This window comes from Pinus tabuliformis, chromosome J, assembly GCF_031772625.1.
Source record: "Pinus tabuliformis cultivar Carrire ecotype Pingquan chromosome J, CPIR1, whole genome shotgun sequence".
In the NCBI taxonomy this organism is placed as follows: domain Eukaryota; kingdom Viridiplantae; phylum Streptophyta; class Pinopsida; order Pinales; family Pinaceae; genus Pinus; species Pinus tabuliformis.
In genome coordinates this window covers 1,207,464,162-1,207,484,671 of record NC_142295.1, presented here as the reverse complement: position 1 = coordinate 1,207,484,671, position 20,510 = coordinate 1,207,464,162, and the positions used below count along the sequence as shown (strand labels likewise).

At 35.0% G+C, this 20,510-nt stretch overlaps 1 pseudogene; it reads left to right on the top strand.

The window, feature by feature from the left end:
• The first annotated feature begins 358 nt into the window (after window positions 1–358).
• LOC149231470 (large ribosomal subunit protein uL10 pseudogene) overlaps window positions 359–20,510 on the top strand; it is a 31,508-nt pseudogene continuing 11,356 nt past the window's right edge.

The window sequence follows — 20,510 nt, the reverse complement described above, 5'->3', positions numbered from 1 at the left end:
TTATCTGTTACATTTAAGTCACACCTCATTGCCTCCTTACGGCTGTATTAATGCTTCAACTTATGTGATGGCCTAGGTGATAAGGTTGTCTTTTGGAAATCTGTAATGCCAAACTACTCCATCGTCGATTTTGGGATCCGCTCCACATCTATGGTCTCCAACCATTGTATTTATCGAATGGTGGATGTGAAACCTGAATTTCTATGCCTTTAGTGTAGTTTCGATACACATTCATTGTTTTTCCTATGGAGAATGGTTTTCGTCTACTTTGTAAGGAGTCCGCCATGCATAGGTATTCTCTTCATCTTCCGCTTGACGCTAGGGTGTTATTTGACTCCATTCTTGTTTTTCCATCATCATGACAGGACTTCTAATCACCTATGGTTCCTCCGACAGAAACCCTGGTTCACAGGCTTGGGTATTCGGTATGGAGCGATTTTACAAGCGGCTCGATTCAGGTATCTCGGAGTATTTTAATTTTTTCTTTTACCCTGCTAAGTCTAGTCCCTTTTTACCCAATTTTTGGGTTTATGTTTGAATTGTAATCCATGTTACTCTTCCCTGTTGGGGTGGAGGTCTTTGCAGGTATTATAACTTCAGTCGAAGAGTTGAAGGAAGCCTTCATCTGGTTCACCTACATGTAGAACCAAGTTCCCAACCCATTTCTAGGTATTTGAATCTAGCTTAGGTTTTCTTCGCAAGGGTTTCTTGCTCTTGATGCATTTCAGTCTTCGAGGGAGGCTTAATTTGTAAAACTATTAACTTATGAGTTAAACATTTTTTTGTTTCTATCTTTATAGAGTATAATTATTGTCAGCCCTAAATGGGCAGAATATATTCAGTTTAATGAAGGAAGTTGTGAGGACTGAAAACTCGATCAACTTGTTTATTTAGTACTTTTGGAACAACCCTGCTCTATTTGTTGTGAGAAATTCTTTTATGCATATTTTTTAGATCTTGAATAAATTTTAGCTATTGCTCTCGACAGTTTTTGAGTTATTATAGCATTTTACAGTATTTGCCTTGGCACCTCCGTTTTGAAATTAAGAGTAGGTTTGTGTGTATGCATATCAACAAAGAATGTAAATTCCTCTTCGACCGTGTGTGGTAAAGATAATTAATTCTGACCTTGCCTGCGAGGGTAAGGGTTTTGGTAATACATGAGTGTAGGATAATTTCTGGTATTACAACTGTCTTTAAGCCTAAAAAGCGAAGCTGATTCTGCTATACTGTTTTTCAGTTTTCCTTAGTTGATTTATATAGGCCTGTAACAAAATTTACTTCCGGTTTTGTAATTATCACGATTGCTTATTTGATTTTTGTATACCTGTATGAATATTTCTGTTTCTTTTACCCTTGGGTTTAGTGTTTTTTCGTTACCTAATAGAACGGTTAGGCTTACTGTTTCTTGGATTTTATTTGTAATTTAGGTAATATTGTGCAGGGGTTCGATAGTAATCTTTTTCTAAATGTTTTTTTTTGTTGACATGAAATAAATACATATACCTAGTTTCTAGCGGATATCTTTATCACTTGTCTACTATATTATGCTTTCCATTTTACTTAGCACAAAAAATTCTTGATCACTTATCTATTGTAATTCTAATGTACATTCTATTTAGCACAAGAAATTCTTTATCACTTGTCTACTGTACTTTGCGGTACATTTTACAACTCTTAAATGACAAGCCTAGCTTATAAAAAGATTTATATCAGATTTCTATCTTAATGAGATTTCTCACTTATCTAGTTCATGTTGTATAACAAATCGATTTGCAAATAGACCGGTTTGAGGCTTTCCCTCTCAACCTTGAGACTACTATATTAGTAAGTATCCCCCCAAGTTGTTCCTGGTCACATGAACCTTATTCTCTCACTAGGAGAATCCTTGATTTCATCGCTATGTGGTCCTAACCAGACGTATCTATTGCAAACTGTCTGTCGTCTCAGCATAGTTCTACTTTCATTGTCTCAGCACAGTTCTACTTTCGTTTTGTTCTTTTCTTTCTTGCTCCTCCTTTCTGCTGATCTTTGATACCCCTATCCTCTTGATTTTTCTCGAGTAAATCCTCAAGAAATTAGTCAAGGAAAGATAATTGTCTCTCATAACTAAATAACAAGTAAAACACTATTTACAAATAACTGCAAAATTCACTTTTCAATAACTAAATACAAAATATAGTTCTATAATTAAAAATAGTAATAGTTTGTTTGGTTTGTAGTAAAATAAATATTTACATTATCTGGGGATATCACATCTTCTCCCCTAAGATGTAACATCATCCCAATGTTTTCCTTCTGAAAATAGATCCGGAAAGTTTTCTTTCATAACCTGCTCATCTTCCCAAGTAGCCTCCTCCAGCCCATAGTGTTGTCATTGCACTTTAACTTGGTTGATAACTCATTTCCGCAACATTACTTCTCTCTGATCGAGTATAAACAGGGGTTCAACGAAGAACTTTCCTTCCGGTTTGACCTGTACATTGCAACAAAACACTCTAAATTGTTAACCAATTTTTTTTTTGTAAATCTGAATTCAAAAATAAAGATTATCATTTACTTTACATGAATGTCTTGCCAATTGATTATGTGGTTAGCATCATAAATGTATTTCTTAAGTAGAGAAACGTGAAATACATTGTGCACACGAATATGGATGGGTAAGGCAAGATGGTAAACCACTAATCTGACTTGAGCTAAAATTTGGAAAGGGCTGCAGAATCGGGGTGCTAGTTCAGCACATGCAGTCCATTGAAAGGTGATTTTATTGGCTTGTACGTGAATGTAAACATTATCCCCCACTTGGAATTCCCGAAAAATCCTTTTCCAATTAGCAAAGTTCTTTTTCCAGTCCTGAGCAGCTTTCAAATTGGCATGTACCTTTTTCACCATCTCCTCCAATTCTACTAACATATGTGGTCCTAGCATCAACTTGTCCTCGTGACCACTCCAACTCAAACGTGTCCTGTACTTGCGTCCATATAACACTTCAAAGGGACTCATCTTAAGGACGTATGGTACCCATTGTTATAGGAAAACTCTACTAAGTGCAGGTAGTCCTCCCATTTAGATGACTGTTACATTACATAAGCTTACAATATGTCTTCTACTACTTGATTTACTCGCTCTGTCTGTCCATCCGATTGAGGATGATATGCAGTGCTAAAATGTAGTTGTGTGCCCAATCCTTCAAATAGAGCTTTCTAGAACGCTGATGTAATTTTCACATCACAGTGGGAAATGATCATTTTGGGTATTCCATGTAATTTAAAAATGTTTTGAATAAAAATGTTAGCAATTTGTACCACTTTATAAGTTGATTGTACTGGTATGAAATGATCATATTTTCTCAATTTGTCCACTACCACCATGATTGTGTCATTTTTCCTTTTAGACTTAAGTAGTCCGGTATTGAAATAGATGGATATGGTTTCCCATTTCCATTCAGGAATAGGTAGTGGGTGGAGTAATCCTACTGGGTGTTGATGCTCTGCCTTTTCTTGTTGGCATTCCAAACATCGGGCCAAATATTATGCTACTTCCTTCTTCACACCAAGCCAGAAAAATTCCTTTCTAAGGGAAAAAATCATTTTCTAGTATCCAAGGTGGCATGCATAAGGAATCTTATGATATTCATCTAAAATTAGATTTTTAAGATGTTTATGGTTATGCACACATAACGTTTTCCTATAAATCAACAATCCTTCTTAATTTACCTCATATCCCATTTGTTTTTCTTTGTTTTTCAAAGTTTTCGCTTGCTGCCATAAATTTTTATATAGTAAATCTTACATGGTTGTTTCATGAATATTCTCATAAAAAGTGGTTCGTGATTTGCTAAAAGAAATATGATACAAACAATTTACCTTTCGACTTAAGGCATCCGCAACCCAGTTCTCCTTTCCCTTCATATGTTTGATTTCAAAGTTGATTTCACTTAAGAAGTCAGCCCAACGTACTTGCCTAGCTTTCAAAGTGGGTTGTCTAAAGTAGTTGGTTAGACTATGATGATCAGTCTTTAACAGAAATTTCATACCCATCAAGCAATGTTGCCACATCTTTAAGTCTTTAAGGCATAGATAACTGTTGTCAACTCTCAGTCATAGGCCGAATAATTTTTCTCATATTCCTAAAGTTTCCTTGATTCATAGGAAACAACCTTGCCTTCTTGTATTAATATTCCACCTACACCTTCTTTGCTAGCATCAGTACAAACTACATATTCTTTATTGGGGTCAACAATGCTCAAAATGGGTGTGGTGGTAAGTAGATGTTTGAGCTGATCAAATCTCCTTTGATAGTTAGAGGTCCACTGAAAAGATTTTCCGCTCTTTTGCAGAGAGGTTATAGGATATGCCACCTTAGAAAAACCTTCCAAAAATCATCTATAATATCCGGTTGGATCCATGAACAATCTTATGTTAGCTACATCCTTTGGTACCGACCACTCCATGATAGTCCTTATTTTTCCCTGGGTCCACTACAATTCCATTATTTGTGATGACATGTCCTAAGTACTGGATTTTCTCTTTAAAGAAATCACATTTACTATACTTAGCGTATAACTACTGTTGTCTTAGGACTTGCAGAACAATACAGAGATGCTCCTTATGTTCTTCAATGTTCCGAGAGTGGATCAATATATCATTTTTAAAACCTAATACAAACTTGTCCAAGAACTGATGAAATATATTGTTCATAAGGCACATGAAGGTTGTTGGGGCATTAGTTAGTCCAAAGGGCAGTACTACGAACTCATAATGTCCATAATGAGGCCTGAACATAGTTTTTGCTATATCTTCCTCCTTTATTCTGATATGATGATAACCTGAGAGGAGATCAATCTTTGAGAATACGGTTTCACCCTTCACCTGATCAAATAACTCATTTATACGAGGGAGAGGGTATTTATTCTTAATGGTCAGCTTGTTTAACTGATAGTAATCCATGCACATTCGCAAGGTTCCATCCTTCTTCTTAAGAAAATGTATTGGAGCTCCCCAAGGGGATACACTGGGACGGATTTACTTTTTATCCAGCAGCTCTTGTAGCTACATTTTTAATTATGTTAGCTCCGGTATGCTCATACCATAAGGGGCTCGAGAGACTGGGGCAACTCCTAGAATTAACTCAATGGTGAAATATATGTCCCTTTTTGGGGGTAGGCCCGAGATTTCCTCAAGAAATACATCTGGAAAATTTTGTATCACTGGTATATTCTCTAATGAAATACTTTTATCTTTAGAGTCAGCATACCCTACTTGTATTGCATAATCTTGGTAGCATTTTCTGATGCACTTTGCTAATTGGGAAGCTATTACATGTCTTAATTGCGGAAGTTTCTGAATACCCTGAATTTCCTGTCTTTCTCCTTCCTCATTGTTGAGCCTCCAAATTACTCTTTCTCTAGCAACTCTTCTCATTCCTTTTCTTTGTTTTTCCATAAGAAATATGCATTCTCATCACCAATGACCGGTATATACTGTCTTGAGGAGGACATTTAGTGATTTGCATGTTATGCTTTTATGTTTTGCTGTTTGAATAAATTTTTGTATGTTAGCTACGGAACGTAGCCTATTCTATAGCTAATCGGCTGTTCTGCAGCTACCTTCAAGCTCTAACAGGTTCTAGGTTTCAGAAGGAGAAACTAGCCACATGGGCAGCTTGGAAGTCATCATGACATGGACCCTGTCCTATTCATTCAGCCTAGATTGACAAAGAAGATGGCATAAGACTACAGTCAATGGATAAGTCATACAGAAAGAGACCGAAGGTAACGTGACTCTGTTTCATGGTTAATTAATGCATTTCAAAGTGATGGGAAGAATTATCCGGAGCAACTACCTATACCTATAGACTCCAATGTATCCACTTGTACAAATGAATCCAATAGCCACCATGTCTTGGATTTATGTATCCAGCAGTCGAGGAAGAAATTCTGCATATCTATCTTCTACGTGTTTGGTTGTAGCATGCTTTTCTCCACAAACAGTTATATGATTTTTCTTATAAATACCTATGTAAAGGACCGAAGAAGTTAGTAGTAATAGTAATATTTTTATTGTGAAATCGATGTTGGCATTATGACTCAGATTTGACACAGGTGTTGTCCTTGATGGCAACTCACTCAAATGATAGATCACAGTTCAACAGGTTAACAACTCAAAGTTACAGATCATACTTCACATAATGAGGAAAGAGAAGTATATGCAGGTTCACCTTGACAAAGTAGCGTATACACGTGAGTTAATAGACCAAAAGGTGTGTATAATGTACACATGCAGTTTCACAGAAGGAAATGTGCATACATGTTGGAAATCTAAGTTTTGGTCTGTGATATTTGGTCCATGGTATTTTGACCCATGGTATTGGTCCTAAGTATTTGGTTGAAAGTATTGATCCCAGGTATTTGGTCCAAGGTATTGGTCTTAAGTGGTTTTGTACCATGGTATTGAGAAAGGCCTAACACTATATAAGGAGAAGAAGATCATTATGCCAAACATACTCAAGTATTGAATATCTTGGTTTATGGTGCATAGCTAGATCTGAACCAAGGATGAACCTTAGCACTTGATGAAGGATAAGACCTAATGATGGGTCAAGACCTTAAGGCTTGAAGTGAAGTATCTTTATATGGTTTGATCATTTATCTGAATAACTGGTGCATGTTGTAGTCTGTAAATATGATGATCTGGGTATAATTGAAGTCTGGAATTATTGTAATGTTTTAAATCATCATTTACAGCTTTGTACGTGGGTTCTCTTTAGAAAAGGTGCATATCCACACTGGTTCTGAATATCAAAATAGAGTATACATCTTAAATTTGATTTGCATATCTATACGTAGGTTAGCCTTGAGAAAAGTGCGTATACACACAGGTTTGACATAGGGAAGTAGTGTATACCTTGTAAACTATGTTTTAGCTATTTATGTTTGCTGTTGTAGTGTTCTGGGTTCTAGCTTGCGTTCTGGTTACAACATTATGAAAGATCAGATTGAAGGTCGATTGGTTCAGTTGTGAAAAGGAGATTGGTTGATGAAGATATATTTGATGATGGATCCAGTCTGAAAATTTATGAAACATGGTCCCTGGAAGAAAAGAGAAGGTTGTAGCCTTCTGTAGGCTGGCACCTACGTACTAGTAAACATATTAGCTAGTACAAGAGTAAGGGGGGTTGTAGCTCCCTTCCAGGAGAAGCTGGAGAACGAGAGAAGGTTGTAGCCTTCTATAGATAGAAGCCTGCATACTGGTATAAGTTTGCACTAGTATAAAAATTGTAAAAAGAAGTTTCTTATTATTAAAAAGAAGATAGAGATGATTGTAGTAGGTGGTTTTCACCCACATTGGGTTTCCACCTTATATCTTGTGTTTATGTGTGCAATTTTTGTTATATTTTACTACATCTGGTTACTGTTTATATGGTTCTAATGCACTGATTAAAGAGCAAGATATGATGAATTAACTGAATCTTAAGTTTGTAGTATATACGCTAGTTTCCTTAATCACAGTTTCGTATACACGCGAGTTCCACTAACTGAAGTAGCATATATAAATCTAATTATGGAAATGAAAAATTATTGACTTGCTAATACTGATTCACTCCCCACTCTCAGTATTATTTCCTACAATTGGCATCAGAGCAGGTCCTTCAGAAGAAGCTTGATCGCTTGAAGGAAGATCCATCATCATGAGTAATCAAGAAAGAGAGGGATCCATCAGACCTCCAATATTTGATAGAAGCAACTTCCTTTATTGGAAGGTAAGAACCACAACCTATCTTCAATCTCTTGGAATAGATCTCTGGTAAATCGTGGAAGGAGGATATATGTTTCCATCAACAATTCCTACAAATGCGGCAGGTAAAAAGCAATATGAAACCAATGCCAAGGCTGTCAATACATTATGGGGAAGTCTATCACAATTAGAATTTGTCAAAGTTATGCAGCTCAAATCCACCAAATAAATATGGGACAAAATCATTCTAAGCTATGAAGGAGACACTTAGGTAAAACGTGCAAAACTGCAAACTCTTAGAATTCAATATGAAACTCTCAAAATGCACAATGATGAAATCATATCTAGTTACTTCTTACATATTGATGAGATTGTTAATTGCGTGAAGAATTTACGTGAAGAGATAAAAGAAGTTACTTTAGTTGAAAAGGTTTTAAGATCCTTGTCTGCTAAGTTTGAATCAAGAGTATCTGTCACAGAAGAAAAGCAAGATCTTCAGACTATTACTATGAACAACTACATGGGATCTTAACTGCTTTCGAAATGAGAAAAGGAGGTCCAACATATGTGAGAGAAGTCACATTTAAAGCTTCAGGAAAAGAAGAACTTAATCAATCAGGACATATTTCAGAAGGAGAAGAAGAAGCAAACTTTGTTAAGAACCTTCAATGGGGTTCCGGAAGATTTAGAGGTAAACTACCTTTCAAATGTTTTGCCTGTGGAAGATTTGGTCATTATGCTACCAAATGTCCTCATAAAGATAAGGTTGATAAAGGTAAGGAATCTGCAAAATGGAACATAAAACAAAATGTAAATAAAAGAGCTACTATACTCATGAAGATAGCGATGGTTTATCAAATAGTGATGAAGATGAAAATAGCAGTGATTATAGACTTGTGATGGCTTATGAAGATGATGATTTTTTAGATTCTTTAGATGAAGATGACCTTTATGAAGAAATCTCTAAACTCAAAATCTGTTTATAAGAAAAGAGTATGATTATAGATACCTTGACATTCCAACTTGCTGAAAGAGAAAAACACAATGAAAAGCTAGAATGTGAAATTGTGGGTCTAAAAAAGGATCTTGAGAAAAAAAAAGCTCTCAATATTAGATTTGCTAAAGGATCGGATACATTAAATGAAATTATCAAAGTACAATGCTATCCTTTGATAAAGACAGATCTTGGATGCTCTGAAGAAACATCTCAATCACAGAAGCCGTCAACCTCCACTAAAAGTTATCGTGATGCAGCAAAGAGCAGCGAACAGTTCGACAATCATCAGCAAAGGCATAAATCAGGTCACCAGGTGAATCGGGCTCAATTCACTTCAAGAATGAACAAAGGCCACAGTCAAACTCAGGTAAACCAAACTCAATTTGCATCAAGGAATATCAATCAATAGGTTAGTAGAAGGAACTTCAACTACAATCATCAGGTCAATAGATTCAATAATAGCAGGAACTTCTTTAATGGTCAATGTTTCTCATGTCATAATTTTGGACACAACACTTCTCAATGTGTTTCTTACAAAACTATCATGACTAGAGAAGCACGAAATCAAAGAAATGTGATAGGGATTAAGAAAAGTTCCTATAATAGATTTTCTCTTCTTCAAAATGAAATGGAATGCTCAAACTATAACAACCTTGGCCATGAAGAATCTGAATGCAAGAGTAAATTTCAGCAAATAGCTCAAAAGGGGAAAACTTGATTAAATCCCAAAATATGGAGAAAGAAAGAATCACAAACAGAAAGATGTGGTATAGCCCTGCATGTAGAAGGACAAGAAAACTAGTGCTACATTGATAGTGGATGCTCAAAACACATGACAGGTGACAGAGAAAAACTACACTCATATAATACCTTAGAAAAGGAAAAGGGTGTCTCATTTGGAAACGACACTCCCATTGTCATAAAAGGTAAAGTATCTGTTTTCTTGAAAGAAAAAGTTAAAGCTGGGAATGTTATGTATGTTGATGGCTTAAAGCACAATCTTTTGAGAGTGAGTCAAATGTGTGATCAAGGAAATGAAGTAGTGTTTCGATCAAATGGATTGTTCGTGAGCTTGATATAGGAGAAACCATGATTAAAGGGACAAGAACTCCAAACAACCTATATATACTCAAGGGATGACAAAAATAGTGCTATCTAAGCAAAAATGATGAACACTTGTTATGGCACAAAAGATTGGGGCATCTAAGCTTCTCTCAAATAAGAAAAGCATCCAGATTCCAGGCTATTCGTGATCTTCCTGATATCAGCATTCTAGAGAATGCAATATGCAAATCATGTCAATTTGGTAAGAAAACCAGAGCACATTTCCCTAAAAAGGAAGGATTAGCTAGTAAGGCTCTTGAACTTGTTCATATTGATTATGTGGACCATCAAGGAAAAGGTCACCTCGTGGAGAAGAATACTTTATATTATTCATTGACGATTTTTCTAGAATGTGTTGGATAGGACTTTTAAAGCATAAAGATGAAGCATTTGAAAAGTTAAAAGCTTTCAAACCTTTGGTTGAAAATGAATCAAATTGCAAAATCAAATGCCTTAGATTTGACCGAGGAGGGGAATTACTTCGGATGAATTCTTCGATTTTTGTGAAGAACATGGAATAAAAAGACAATTCTCCACTGCAAATACTCCTCAGCTAAATGGAGTGGTAGAAAGGATGAACAAAACAATTCAACAAATGGCTTGTGCTATGCTAGATGAGTCTGGAACTCCTGCAACCTTCTGGGGTGAAGTTGCATTCACTGCCGTCACTATTATCAACAAAGAAAATGTTCGGGTAAACATCACTCAAACTCCACATGAACTCTGGTATGGTAAGACTCCTACTGTAAAATACTTCAAAGTTTTTGGAAGCAAATGTTACATCAAAAGGGCTGGTGAAAAACTAGGTAAGTTTGAACCCAGAGCAGATGAAGGTATTCTCCTTGGTTACTCTTCCCGAAGTAAAGGATCTAAATGTTAGAATAAAAGACTTGGGAAAATCATTGAAAGTATTAATGTTGTGGTTGATGAAGCATGCAAAAATCCAAAACAAATAAAAACCAAAGATTAAGAAGAAGATGAGGATTGTCCTCCTACATCAAATTAGACTAATTCTAACAAAGAAACCAATGAAGCACCAAAAGAAGAGATAACGGTAGAAGAAAAGACTCTATCCAGGTATGTTCATAAAAATCAACCAGAAGCTCAAATCTTGGGAGAAAAAGGGGCAGGTGTGTAGAATAGAAGAACCATTGCAGAAGCTTCAAGCTATCTAGCATTAATATCCTCCATTGAACCTCAAAATGTAAATGAAGCATGCAGAGATGAATGTTGGGTCAAGGCGATGAATGAACAACTTGATCAAATTGAAAGAATAATACTTGGGAATTAGTTCCTAGACCTCATGATAAGAATATCATAGGAACTAAATGGATATTCAAAAACAGGCTGAACGAAAATGGAGAAGTTATTAGAAACGAGGCCAAACTTGTTTGTAAAGGATATGCTCAACAAGAAGGTATAGACTTTGAAGAAAATTTTGCACCTGTTACTAGACTTGAAGCCATCAGAATGTTCCTTTCTCTTTCTAGTTTTCAGAAATTCAAAGTATACCAAATGGATGTAAAATCTGCCTTTCTTAATGGAGACTTAGAAGAAGAAGTCTATATTGAGCAACCAGATAGTTTCATTCTTGGAAATGATACAAAACTTGTATGCAGACTCAAAAAGGCTCTCTATGGTCTAAAACAAGCTTCAAGGGCCTGGTATTTCTGTCTTGACAAATATCTCCATCAACAAGGTTTTTCAAAGGGATCAGTTGACAACAATTTATATACAAAGATTGACTATAATAAATTGCTAATACTTGTTGTGTATGTTGATATCATTTATGGTAGCAATGAAGAAGCCATGAGTCAAAATTTTGCTTCGGTAATGAAACAAGAATTTGAAATATCCCTGCTTGGTGAGCTTACATATTTTCTTGGTCTACAAGTTCAACAAAACAAAGATGGTATTTTCTATCACAAACCAAATATCTCAAACAGATCCTAAAAAAGTACGGCATGGAAGATTCTAAACCAGTGTGTACTCCAATGGTAACAGGATGAAGTCTCAGCTCAAATGATGAATCAACAGTGGTGCATCATCTAACTTATAGATCCATAATCGACAGCTTGCTTTATCTAACAGGTACTCGACCAGACATCATGCATGCAGTGGGAATAGTTGGAAGATTCCAAGAAAATCCAAAAGGAATCACACCTTGAAGCAGTCAAAAGGATATTCAAATATCTTCAAGGAACATAGAATTTTGGTTTATGGTATCCTAGAGATACAAATATTACACTACATGCTTATACAGATGCAGATTGGGCAGGAAGCATTGATGACAGAAAAAGCACTAGTGGTGGTGCATTCTATATGGGTTATAGATTAGTGTCTTGGTTCAACAAGAAACAATGCTAAATTGCATTATCTATAGCTGAAGCAGAATATGTGGCTCTACATCTTGCTACACATGTACTCCAAGACATTCAGATGACATGTACTCCACCCATCTCCATTCTATGTGATAATAAAAGTGTCATCAGTATTTCAAAAAATCCAGTCATGCATTCCAAGACCAAGCACATACCCATCAAATATCAATTTCTACATGAACAACTGGTTGAACAAAAAGTCAAATTGGAGTATGTTCCCTCCAAATAATAGGCTGCTGATATATTCACAAAACCACTGCCTAGAGATACATTTGAATATCTTAGACAGAAGCTGGGAGTAGTTGATGCATCATTCTACGGTTAAATCTTATCTATTTTAGAGAAAGGAGGTTATACACGAGTTTCATGAAGCGTAGTCATGTACATATGCTGGTTTTTGTGGATACAGTCGCGTAAATGTTGGTTTGAAGAAAAGCAGTGGGCCAGACTCAGGAAGAAAGGGGTCTGATATGGTTTAGTTCAGGGGGAGCATATGCTTATAATAAGGCATTGTTGGCATTATCTTAGAAGATCTTGGTACTGATTCACACAATTGTTTTTTCAGGTGGAACAGGTTCAGGGGGAGAACATGGTTACTAGTTGACAGATGCTACTAATGACTATCATGGTCCTACTTAAAGATATCTTGTCTCTGTTATATATATTTCATGTATATATTTTAATATAAAGGTCATGGAACGATCTAAGTTGTTACCCCACTATACATGGGATGGATGATGTAATGTTTTCTTGTTTTGACTTGTATAAACAATTAGTATATCCCCACTTGGTTGGGTGGATGAGTTAAACTTGGTGTATCCCCACTTGGCTGGGAGATGGATGTATGTATGAGTATTTGGTGATAGGAAGGTCATTGGTGATGTATGTATAGAGTCATGTTATCTTTTTGCAAACCTTGCTTATGCTCAGGGGGGGCATGGACTCGATCATAGGATCTCAATTAGCACACTTCAGCATATCAAAGAATTTAGCATGTACTCAAGGGGAGCATGACACTTTGCCCTTGATGACAAAGGGGGAGAGTGACTTGGGGTTGCCATCAAGTCCAAAGGGGGATATTGTTGGCATTATGACTCAGATTTGACACAGGTGTTGTCCTTGATGGCAACTCACTCAGATGACAGATCACAGTTTAGCAGGTTAACAGCTTAGAGTTACAAATCAGACTTCACTTAATCAGGAAGGAGAGGTATACGCAGTTTCACCTTGAAAAAGCAGTTTATACATGTGGGTTAACAAACCAAAAGGTGCGTATAGTGTGCACACGCAGTTTCACAGAAGGAAAGGTGCATACATGTTGGAATCTAAGTTTTGGTCTGTGCTATTTGGTCCATGATATTTTGATCCATGTTATTGGTCCTAAGTATCTAGTCTGAAGTATTGATCCCAGGTATTTAGTCCAAGGTATTGGTCTTAAGTGGTTTTGGACCATGGTATTGAGAAAGGCCTAACACTATATAAGGAGAAGAATATCATTAGGCAAAAGGTACTCAAGTATTGAATATCTGATGATGAGCAAGATCTGGTGTACAGGTTATTGGGTTATGGTGCATAGCTGGCTCTAAACCAAGGATGAACCTTAGTGCTTGATGAAGTATACAATCTAATGATGGTTCAAGACCTTAAGGCTTGAAGTGAAGTATCTTTATATGGTTTGATCATTTATCTGAATAACTGGCGCATGTTGTAGTCTGTAAATATGATGATCTGGGTATAATTGAAGTATGGAATTATTGTAATGTTTTAAATTGTTGAATTGAGGCTTCTGTGATCCATAACATTTATTAAGAAGATTTTCGGCGTAAATCACATATAGAAAACCTTTGTCGACGCGTTTCGAACCAACTAGTGTGGTTCATCATCAGGACAAGTTGAGGAGTCAGATCATGGCTGCTAATTATATAGGGAGAGCAGATAATCCAAACGGCTAGGTTGACTAGGTTGACCATCAACGACTATCTAAAATGGCTAGATTAAAAATAATATTAAAATATTAATAAGTCAAAGGTAATAGAATAAATAACTACTTGTAATATATTAGTTATTCAATTTTATCATATTAATATATTTTTCTTAGGTTAATAAATTATTCAATTTAACTCATTTATAATTTATTTAATCATATAACCACTAGGGATAAGTAGAAAAGGGGGGTTTTTATATAATAGAATGTTATATTATTTTATTTTATTTATATACTAAATTACCTAATTCTAATTTATTTAATCAATTGAGTTGCAAGGGATGAGTAAAGGGGGTTTATATATTAGAAAATATAATTTTATTTATTTATTATTTATTAATTTATTAATTTATTTTAATTATGATTTAATGGAATACATTATGAGTATTGGTTAAAATTGATCTATATTTTTATTTTATTTATATGGTAAAGGTATAAACTTAGTAACAAATAGGAATAATAATATTCATAAAATTATTGATAAGGAAATAGTAATAAAAATTAAAATGAGTGTCAATTTTTTAAAACAAGGAGGACAAGAGCAGGACAATAGTAAAAAAACTGAACTAAAAGGAGAACCCTAGGAGGAAGGAAAAGACAACTCTAAGGAGAAGGAACCGGGGAATAAGGGGAAACCTCGACAAGACTAACAAAAAAGGGCAGGGATCCAGCAACGACTGATCTTCCAACCATCATCTCTATTGAGATTGATAGGCCTTTTTTCAATTTCAATCGCTTCCTTGAATTTACGGTGATGGAAATGGGCAACCTTGGTAATAACCTTGGCCTCCTCAATACAAACATGATGCTTGGAAGATCAGTCGTTGCTGGATCCCTGCCCTTTCTTCTTAGTCTTGTCAAGGTTTCCCCTTATTCCGCGGTTCCTTCTCCTTAGAGCTGTCCTTTCCTTCCTCTTAGGGTTCTCCTTTTAGTTTAGTTTTTTACTATGGTCCTATTATTGTCCTCCTTGTTTTAAAAAATTGACACTCATTTTAATTTTTAACTATTTCCTTATCAATAATTTTATGAATATTATTATTCCTAGTTGTTACTAAGTTTCTACCTTTACCATATAAATAAAATATAAATATAAATATAGATCAATTATAACCAATACTCATAATTATTTATTCCATTAAATCATAATTAAAATAAATTAATAAATTAATAAATAATTAAATAAATAAAATTATATTTTCTAATATATAAACCCCCTTTACTCATCCCTTGCAATTCGATTGATTAAATAAATTAGAATTATGTAATTTAGTATATAAGTAAAATAAAATAATATACCATTCTATTATATAAAAACCCCCTTTTTTACTTATCCCTAGTGGTTATATGATTAAATAAATTATAAATGAGTTAAATTGAATAATTTATTAACCTAAGAAAAATATGTTAATATGATAAAATTAAATAACTAATATATTACAAGTAGTTAATTATTCTATTACCTTTCAATTATTGGTATTTTAATATTATTTTTAATCTAGCCGTTTTAGATAGCCTTTGGTGGTCAACCTAGTCAACCTAGTCATTTGGATGATCTGCTCTCCCTATATAATTGGCAGCCATGATCTGACTCCTCAATTTGTCCTGACAATGAACCACACTAGTTGGTTCGAAACGCGTCGACAAAGGTTTTCTACATGTGATTTATGCCGAAAATCTTCTTAATAAATGTTTTAAATCATCATTTACAGATATGTACGCAGGTTCACTTTAGGAAAGGCATGTATACACACTAGTTCTGCATATCAAAACAACGTATACATCTTAAATTTGATTTGCAGATCTGTATGCAGGTTAGCCTTGAGAAAAGTGTGTATGCATAAAGGTTCGACACAGGGAAGTAGCATATACCTTGTAGAATATTTTTTAGCTACTTCTATTTGTTGTTGCAGTGTTTTGGGTTGTAGCTTGGGTTCTGGTTACTGTATTCTGGTTACACCATTCTGAAAGATCAAATTGAAGGTTGATTGGTTCATTTGTGAAAAGGAGATTGGTTGATGCAGATATATTTGATGATGGATCCAGTCTGAAAATTTATGAAACGTGGTCCCTTGAAGAAAAGAGAAGGTTGTAGCCTTTTGTAGGCCGACACCTACGTACTAGTAAACATATCAGCTAGTACAAGAGCAAGGGGGGGTTGTAGCTCCCTTCCAAGAGAAGCTGGAGAATGAGAGAAGGTTGTAGCCTTCTGCAGGTAGAAGCCTACGTACTACTATAAGTCTGCACTAGTACAAAAACTGTAAAAAGAAGTTTCTTATTATTAAAAAGAAAGATAGAGACGATTGCAGCAGGTGGTTTTCACCCACATTGGGTTTACCACCTTATATCTTGTGTTCATGTTTGTGATTGTCTATTCGGTTTTACTGCACCTCATTACTGTTTATATGGTTCTGATGCACTGATTAAAGAGCAACATATTTTGAATTAATTGAATCTTAAGTTTGTAGTATATATGCTAGTTTCCTTAATCACAGTTGCATATACACACGAGTTCCACCAAATGAAGTAGTGTATATAAATCTGATTATGAAAATGAAAAGTTATTGACTTGTTAATACTAATTCACCCCCCCAGTATTATTTCCTACAATCGAAGTTCTAGACTCTGTAATTTCTGGGCATTTTGTGTCCCTGTTTTAATATGAGAAGACCACATGTTTTTATGAACATCTGAAGGAGTTTTCTTGGATTTGATTGAGCAAGCGTAGCCTAATCAGTTGCAGAGGCCCCTGCGTAGAAGAAGGTTTCATTTCATTTTATTTTCTTCTTCTTGTTAACTGTAAATTCATCATTTTCTTTCTAAAACAGTGTTTATAATAATTTTCTTACTAACAATGTTTATAATGCAATTTCCATCATTTTCTTATTAACAGTGTTTATAATTTAGAGCAGTTTCCATTAGCTTGATCTCTTTTTAGTTTTTATTAGTACTTTAGAAGATAGAACTCAATGGTGTAATCTCGTTTCTTCAATTAAAAACTAACCTTGTTTTAGGATGAGAGTAGGATTGAAGAATGATAAGGATACACTATTGGATAGTTACTTCATTCACTATTTTTCTAGTTTAAATTCTCAATTAAACTTATCAGTGTCATTTATTGTCTTTGCCATTTCATTTTTAGTTTACTAACTCATGGTGTTAATGAATGTTTATGGAATTTATGGAAAACTCTTCAAGTTGATAATTCATCCTTAACTAAGTGGTTGAACATTTCGTCTATGCAATGAGTTATTTTTGCATCTCTGTATTTGCTTTCTCTTAGATTAATGAAGTACAGAATTACTCAAATGTCATCCCAAGGATACTTTCTCCCAAAATTGAGAGGTAGAGTAACCAATTATTTCATTTATTTTTATTTCTGTAATTAGTTAGATATCAATTGCAAAATTCACTTTCAGTTTTAATTCATGATTTGGAAATAATGGTAAAATAAGAATAGAAACTTTGTTTTCATTTCTTTCTTAACTTTTCTTCCAAATCTTTCTTAGCTCTGTTTTCATTTCTTTCTTAGCTTTGTTTTCATTTTTCAATTTTGAGCAGTCTTTACGAAAGTTAGTTTTAGTTCTGATAATTTACATTGTAAATCATTAGGAATTAAAATCCAAAACCCCCCCAAAACAACATAAAACATAAAAACAATGAAGTAAGAAGGGTTAGCTAGCTCAAACAGTGCACTACACTTCATCAGTTTACGATACCCGGATTGATAATTCATGTAGAGAAATTTAGGACACTAAATTGACCAAACATTTTGGCGATGTTGTCGGGGAAGTGTAACTAGGTAGCCTTATCTCTTACATTCAAAAGAAAAAATGATATGCATAGAGAAACAGACTCTAGGGGTAGATTTATAGCTAGGGGTAGTTGTTCAATTCCTACAATACCACCTACTTCATCGAGAACAAGGAAAGATACACCTCCATCCCAAACTCATACTCCCAGCCATAGAACACCTGAAATTACAAAGGCAGAAATTCAATCAAAAGAATCTCCTACTACCAAGTCAGTCCTAGAGGAGAAAAATCTTGAATCTCCAACAACAGGAATAACCTTTTTCACCTCCATAGGAGAAGACATTTTAGTTGAAGAATTAGGAATACCTGGTGAGGAAGAAGAAGTAGAACCTCTCTCCCATCTCCAATTAATAGAAGAACCAGAGGAGGAGAAAGTAACCTTGCAGGTTGAACCTTAAAATAACTTTGAGGAAACTATAATGGCAGAAGAAGGAGAAGATGGGGAATTCAATATGTTTGGAGGGGGTAGAGGAAGAGATAGAGGAAACAATGGAGGAAGTAGAGGAAATAACAGAGAAGGCAGAGGAAATAGGGAAATAGATAATTCTTTTGGATTCCCTATAGTGGATGAGGAAACAAATGCCACAATGAAAAATATATCACCCTTTGTCCTCCCAAACTTCCATGGGTTAGAAAGTGAGGATCCTGAAACATTCTTATTTGAGTTTGAAGTCTTGTGCAGAACTTCTGACTATCTAGAAGAATCTCAAAAACTCAAATTGTTTCCTTCAACACTAAAAGGAGCTTCTTTGAAGTGGTTCATGCGGTTAGTCACTCAGTCCATTAGAACATGGAATGACATGAAAAAAACGTTTTTGGATAGGTACTTGGATTATTGCATGCCTACCAATCACAAAGATGAAGTGTTCAATATGATGCAAAGAGAGGATGAAAGCTTGGAGGATTTGATTGAGAGATTCAACTATAATTTGAAAAGAGCAAACATGGAAAATTTAGATGAAGATACCTTGAAATCTCTTTTATTAAAATCCATTAGAGATTAGTGGATAGATATCTTTCACATGATGGGGAAGGGAGATATATCTCAACTTCCATTAAATGATATAGGAGAATTATATGTTCATCTCTCAAGAGGGAAATCTAAAACTGGGAAAGGTCCAAGAGATCCTTCTCTTGTTAGAGTAAACAAATTTGCAACTGGATCTGTAAGTAGGGCAGAAATTGGTAATATGCTTGATGAATTTAAAACTGACATTCTAGGGAGTCTTAGTGAGAAAATAGACACCCTTAAATTACAAAACAAGTAGAAAACTGAGGCTAATGCTTTAGCCATTTTTTGTCCAAAATGCAGAAAAAAACATGCTTTAAGAGAATGCCCTTTAGATGCAAAAGTTGTACAAACTTGTATGATTTGCTCAGAAAGCCATGAGACCAAGGGTTTTCCTTCAATTCCAGGTTTTAAGGTTGTCTTTCAAGAGGAAACAGTCCCAAATTCTGCAGAATCTCTTTGTTTGTTGCTAGAAGACCTTGGCAGGGACCACAAAATCAGGGTTTTAACAATCAAATGTATCTTCAGCCCCCACCAAATTGGAATTCTTGGCAGAAACCTTGGCCTCAACCTCAATCTCAATCTCAACCTTGGCCTCAACCTCAATCTCAATTTCAACCGTGGGCAAAAGGAGTACAAAATCCTTATGGGAGATTTTCTCAATATTATCAATATCCTCCATCATATCAAAATTATCCTCCCCCACACATTCAGCAACAAAATCATTAGCCACAACTTCAAAATTAGAACCCTCAACTTTCATTACCATTTCCACAACAATGTCCATAACAAAATGAAAATCCTCAACTCTTACTGCCATTTCAGCAGAAACTAAATCAGCTACCTGCCCAACCATTACCAAACCCCAACAATAAAAACCCTAAGAATGCTTATATGGTAGAAGGACAACAATTTCCAACTTATGTGATTACTCCTCTAGATCTTAATGATGTTCAACTGAGATCTGGTAAGATATTATAAAAGGAAAGACCTTATGTAGTTATTCAAGAACAAGATAGTTCTAAGGAAGATTATCTAAAGGTCAATAAAAGTTTTGAGGGAACATCTCTCCAGAACCAAAACATTGAAAAAGAAAAACAAAAAGAATCAGTGAACACAACTCCTATTAATGAGCAACCAGCATCTACTTCTACACCTCCTTTTCCTGAAAGATTACAAATTGATAGAGGAATAGAAAAGAAGATTATGTTGCGCAATTATGATTTTCTAGATGAATTGAAGAATGTCTGTATCAAAATCAATTTGCTACAAGACATTAAAGAAATTCCAATTCTAGCCAAAACAATAAAGGAGTTGAGCATAAAGAAACCTGGAAGAAAAACAAAGGAAACAAAAAGAATTCACCTAGTAAGAAAAATAGCAAACATAATGATGGGAAAAATTTCCATACAAAAATATGTGGATCCAGGAAGTCCAATTGTGAAAACACATATCAATGGATTTGAAATTTCAAATACATTGATTGA